General features: G+C 47.3%; 1 long non-coding RNA gene across 1 annotated transcript; it reads left to right on the forward strand.

Annotated features, from left to right (window-relative positions):
• Nucleotides 1-2,972: 2,972 nt before the first annotated feature.
• On the forward strand, nt 2,973-5,545 carry LOC119705630. The gene is made up of 3 exons (XR_005258279.1): nt 2,973-3,093; nt 4,848-4,998; nt 5,157-5,545. It is a non-coding gene; the product is annotated as an uncharacterized LOC119705630 (long non-coding RNA).

Here is a 5,545-nt window from a genome sequence, read left to right on the forward strand (position 1 = left end):
GGCCCGGCCCCCTCCCCTCCCTCCGCCGTGGGATTCCCTCCGTGCCGCGCCAGACGGGGGAGGAGCGGCCTGCGGGTCCCTGCGCGGGGGCGGCGGCGGCGGCGGCGGGGACGGGAGCTGGAGCTGGAGCTGGAGCTGGAGCTGGAGCTGGAGCTGGAGCTGGAGCTCAGGCCGAGGCCGGAGCTGGGGCCGGGGGCCCCGGGGAATGCGGAGCGCTCCCGGTTGTACCTGCCGTGTGAGGGAATCGCGATGTGCCCGCCTCGGCTCATTGCTCTCCGGGGCCAGTGTCCGCCCGCGGCTGTGCGGGGCCGCTGCTCGTGAGGGTGCACGGTGAAAACACCGTCCCTTGTCGGGCTGGTTTTACCCCGGGCCGGCCCGCGGCCGGTCCTGCGGCAGCGCTCGGACGCGGCCTCAGCAGCAGCTGGGACAGGCCTCCGTGACACCCGCACCGCGACAGCCCCGGGTGCCGGACCCCTGCCCGTGTCCCTGGATCTCAGACCCCTGCCCGTGTCCCCGGGTGCCGGACCCCTGCCCGTGTCCCTGGATCCCAGACCCCTGCCCGTGTCCCTGGATCTCAGACCCCTGCCCGTGTCCCTGGATCCCAGACCCCTGCCCGTGTCCCCGGGTGCTGGACCCCTGCCCGTGTCCCTGGATCCCAGACCCCTGCCCATGTCCCTGGATCCCAGACCCCTGCCCGTGTCCCCGGGTGCCGGACCCCTGCCCGTGTCCCTGGATCCCAGACCCCTTCCTGTGTCCCCGGGTGCCAGACCTCTGGCCGTGTCCCTGTTGCCCTCATCCCTGCCTGCCACCCCGTCCATCACACCTGGCTGAGTGCTGGGCAGGCCGGGGCAGGCAGAGCAGCAGCTGTGCCATCCTTGGGGGGAAAAACTGTTCTGGGCATAAAGCAGGATGTTGTTTAAACATGGGTGTATAAAGGAGTTTGTCAAATTCCAGAGATTGCATTCTGCAGCTTAGGGGAGCAAATCCCAGTGAAATCATGTTTTAAGTACCTAAGCCCCTTTATGGATCTGGGCCCAAATCAGAGTCACGGAGCATGAACTTGACTCAGAGCACTAAAATCCCAGCCCAAGTCTTAAGCTACAGAATCAGCATCTTGTCCTTGTTGCAAAACAAAAAGCATTCGTTATTGATCCTTAGCAAAAGCCTTCAATACCTCACTCTTGCTTGTTTCTAAGGTTTGCTTTTTCAGACTTAAAATAACTGTTAAATAGACCAAAACATTTTTCTTCAGCAAAATAAATCTTAATCACTTGATATATGATATATTCTCAGGTTGTTTTTTTTTTTTATATTTTTGGAGGCCACTCTCAGCCTTGCCAGTCATAGGTTTGGACAACTTAACCAAGACAGAGCTGCTTCTTTCATGCACCCAAATCTGCCTGGCCATTTTTCACTGCATGTGGTTCCCTACATGCCTTCATGTAAGGCAGGAAAATAAAATGGCAAAAATTAAACTTTGGAGTTGATTCCACAGAAGAGAACACAAGGGCCCACTAAGTCTTTAACAAAACGTATCATGCACACTGCCACGTCACCTTTACATATTTTCCTTCCTGTCCAAGACCTTTGGGATACAACCCTGAATAATCACAGACTCCTGTTCAGTCAGAAGCTGTGACCCAGTTGTAACCTGTGATGTAAAGTTCTTTGGCTTAATAAATATCTCCTATTAGTCACAGGGAGAGAGCAAATACCCTTTTTAAAAATGTTAATCTTACTGACAGCATTTGATATTCAGCCATGAAACACTCCTGACTCACCTGTCAGATTTTTCTCAAATCAGGGGAAGAAGAATTCATTAAAGTGTTCTTACCACATCCCTATCAAATCCAGGGATCTCATGCACACATTTTCCCAAGCTTCTCTGCTGTTATTAGCAGTAGGCATTGTTCTCAGAGCACCTTCACCTCTTTCTACTGATCAGCCAAAGACCTGCCACGCTTACACACTAACAGTCACTTCTCCTGCAGGTCCTCCCAGCTATCCTGTAGTTTTTTAATTGATGATAATGTCTCAATTTTGCATCAACTTTTCCACCTTTATTATTTCAAAACCAGCGATTCCCATCCTGCCTTTCTTTGTAAAATTTGGATGGTGTCTGAGCTGTTACTCTCGTCACGTTCAGGATTTCACAGTCAGGTTACAAGACCTGCTAAAAGGTCTTTTGACAATTCTTAAATCCTCGTTCATTACTATACTTCTGTTTTCTGGCCACCTCGCTTTTCCACTTTCTTTCCAAACTACAGAGCCACATTAGCCTCTCACTGCTCTGATCACAAGAATTGTTATTATTGAAATAGTTCTTTCCCTTTTCACACAAAATATGAATCCCATGGCCTTGTGCAGCACAGCTGCTCGTCTGTATCTCAGTCCAAGTCTGAATTTCAGCTCATTCATTTCTGACTGGGACGCAGGTCTCAATTTTGTTTCCATTTCCCTGTCTTATTTTATCATAGTTCTTGCACTATTTGAATTATCTCAAAATCCTCCATCTCTTAAACCTCGAAGATCTTCAAGTTTATCTGACCCAATTCCAAAGTAAGCAGGATTTTGTTAACTTTACATTCCAAGTCTGAAAGCATTCTTATGCTTAATTGTATCTGTGCAAGAATTTATAGGTTCGGTTAATCAATAAGGTACTTGATAATCTATTGATTCTAGTTAACAGCAGGGACAAACTGACTGTGACATTGCAGTCATAGGTTTGGTAGTCTGGTTACCAATTCTGTCTTCTAGGACACTGATTTGGTTACCCATCACTAATGTGCCTGCTGCTCACATAGTGTATATTCCATCGTCTTTCTTTTGTAACATTTTGTTCTAAGATTTTGAGATATTCTTTCTCATTTCATTAACCTTAAATTATATAAATTGTCTGCCATTCATGTTTTCTTTCCTTAGACTGCCTCCTTTGGTTCCAGCACTTTCTTACTTCATCTCTTTTTTTCTCTAGAATGCAGAGAGTTCTAGAATTCAAACTATTCCTGCAGCAGACTATGCGAATTTTATGACCTATGAGGAAGATAAGCAGGCCAAGGTCCCGATTCTAATTCTGAAGGAGCACAGGACAAGGTTTGTCTCTCCATATGCTGTGCAACAGCTGAGCACCACAGAAAGCACCAATTGATTTCATTGTGGAGGTGCAAGGAAGGTTTGGACTGGGTGTTCAGAAGGTGAACCAGCTGTTCCTTTGACAGCTGAGAGATGTCATACCAATTTCCCTCAGGATTAATTTTCAGCCAGATCTAATGTAGATAGAAGCGATAATATGAAGTCAAGGCAAACCCTTATCACATGGAAGGCAGAGAGTGTGAACACAGTGGTGCTTCAGCTCCTGCAGGATAACCCACTGAAACACATTCCCATTCCAGAAAAGGCCAAAGGCTACCACAGGGAGAGATGACATCCTTTGGGGCTGAGAAAGGGCATTTCAGTAAAGGATATTCTGTAATTGATGGAGATCAATTTTGTGGCTGATAGGGTACCATGGTGGATTTACCATTCCACAAATGCCAGCCTCTTTAACAACAGCTGCACAATGACCTACTCAAAAAAAAGACACGTGAAAATTCCATTTTGGAAGACAGCTGCCTAGAAATTAATATTTCCAAATTAATGTGGAGAGCCTAAATACTACTGCCTCAGGCACTTATGCCAGAAAGGTTAAGTACCACGTTTAATAGATAATCTCTATGATTAATTTATCAGAAAGAACCAAGTGGCTAATTTCCCCTAATTGAAATTTTCTGGCATGATAAAAAGTTTTCATATATAATTCCACTTCCATTTAAATCCATTGTACTAACTTTTTATATGAAAGCAAACAAAACTAGAGTCTTGAATGCTGCTTTCTTCTTCCAGTAGTGGAACAAAATATTTCCATGGCCACATAGAAAGTAGTAGAATGGATTTTCCTGAGGATGGACAATAAAAAAGGGATCAAACATTCAAATCCAGTTCCTGGTTGCAAAGACAAAAAAAGATCCAGATTTGCAGAGTGCTTTACAGTCATCAGCTTTTGTTTTTAGCTCAGGGACAAACCTGGCTGCATCTCGCTGTGGGGAATCGGGTGGACTAGGGCTCACTGAGAGCACTTTGGAGGGATTGGAGCAGCTGTGGGACAAAAGCACAACCTGAGGTCAGGGGGCTGTGTCACTGCACTAACTCAGAAACACTTGAGCTGCTGGTCTATGCCTACATTTTTAAGTATTTCTAATAAAGTAAGTGTCCTGCATTTTCAAGGGTGAGATGTTTTGCAAGGAGAGGTAATCTTTTTTCCCAAGCAGTGATGTTCAGATACAAACTCCTCTTCAGATGTGGCACAGAGAGAGCAAACTTTATGCTAAGCACAGACAGGAAGAAATTGCTCTGAATTTAACTTTGCTAGGTAAATCAGACGACATGAGGGGAGAAAGAAAAGGGTACTTGGCACATGCAACAGTGGAGGAAACTCGCAAGGGGAAAAGTAATGCTGGTCTTATACAGAATGGACAACAGCAGTTACCTGTTTCCTTTGGGCCACGAGGTGATTTGTGTGTGGAAAATGCCATATACTGTAAGATCAATGTCTCCATTACATCCATTTTGTCATTTTTGTTCCTGGACTTTCATTGCAGAATACTTTTTAAGGCTTTCTTGGTGGTCAGGAGAGCAATCACAGCTGGTGCTTTGGTTAAGGCTCCCACTGTTAATTCTGTCTGTGTTGCTTGTCTATTGGAATTAATTTCTGTAAGGAATAATTGTTTGGTTCTAGTAACTGTATGATTCATGTAGTCCTCATAAGGACTTTTGATTCATTAGATAACAGAACATTTTGGCATGTCCAGGTTTAGGAAACATGGATATTGGTGGATCTTGCAGAGTTCGGTACCTCCAGGACTTTGAATTCACTGTACAGATCCTTGGCACTCCTGACACTTGCTGCAGAGCAGTTCCGTGTGGCAGCGCTGAGAAATTGAACCTCTGCACCGGTCTCTGGTGAGTCACTGGGACTGGGACTCCACACGCCCAATCCCAGGTCTTGCACCACATCTTTTGTACTTAAAAGTACAGCTGTCGATTAGATTCGTGATAGGTAAACATGTCTTGGCTAGAAAGTAGAAGTGTGTTTTTAATACGCTTTTTATTTATCACAGGCTTTACAGGTTTGAAAACTCACGCAGAGAAGTTCTGCAGATTACAGTCTCTACTTTCCCCCTTGGAGGGTGGGGGATTCTTAAATATTCCTGTTACAGACCTACCGGGTGTCCGCAGGCTTTGCCCTGGGAAGCAGCTCCCGTGGGGAGGAGGGTGTGAACAGCGCGAGCAGAGCTGAGGCCCCGGGCCCAGCCGTGCCCGGCAGTGCAGGGCGATTCCTGCCGGGGAAACGCCGCCTCCCGGGAGCAGCCGACGGGAATCACTTACAGCGAGGCGGGGGAGCTCGGAGCGCCGAGCGCGGGCTGCGGGAGCGCGGAGCGCAGGGCGCGGAGTGCGGAGTGCAGGAAGGTCGAGCGCGGCATGCGGAGAGCGGGATCAGGAGCGTGGG

The sequence above is a fragment of the Motacilla alba genome, chromosome 11, assembly GCF_015832195.1.
Source record: "Motacilla alba alba isolate MOTALB_02 chromosome 11, Motacilla_alba_V1.0_pri, whole genome shotgun sequence".
In the NCBI taxonomy this organism is placed as follows: domain Eukaryota; kingdom Metazoa; phylum Chordata; class Aves; order Passeriformes; family Motacillidae; genus Motacilla; species Motacilla alba.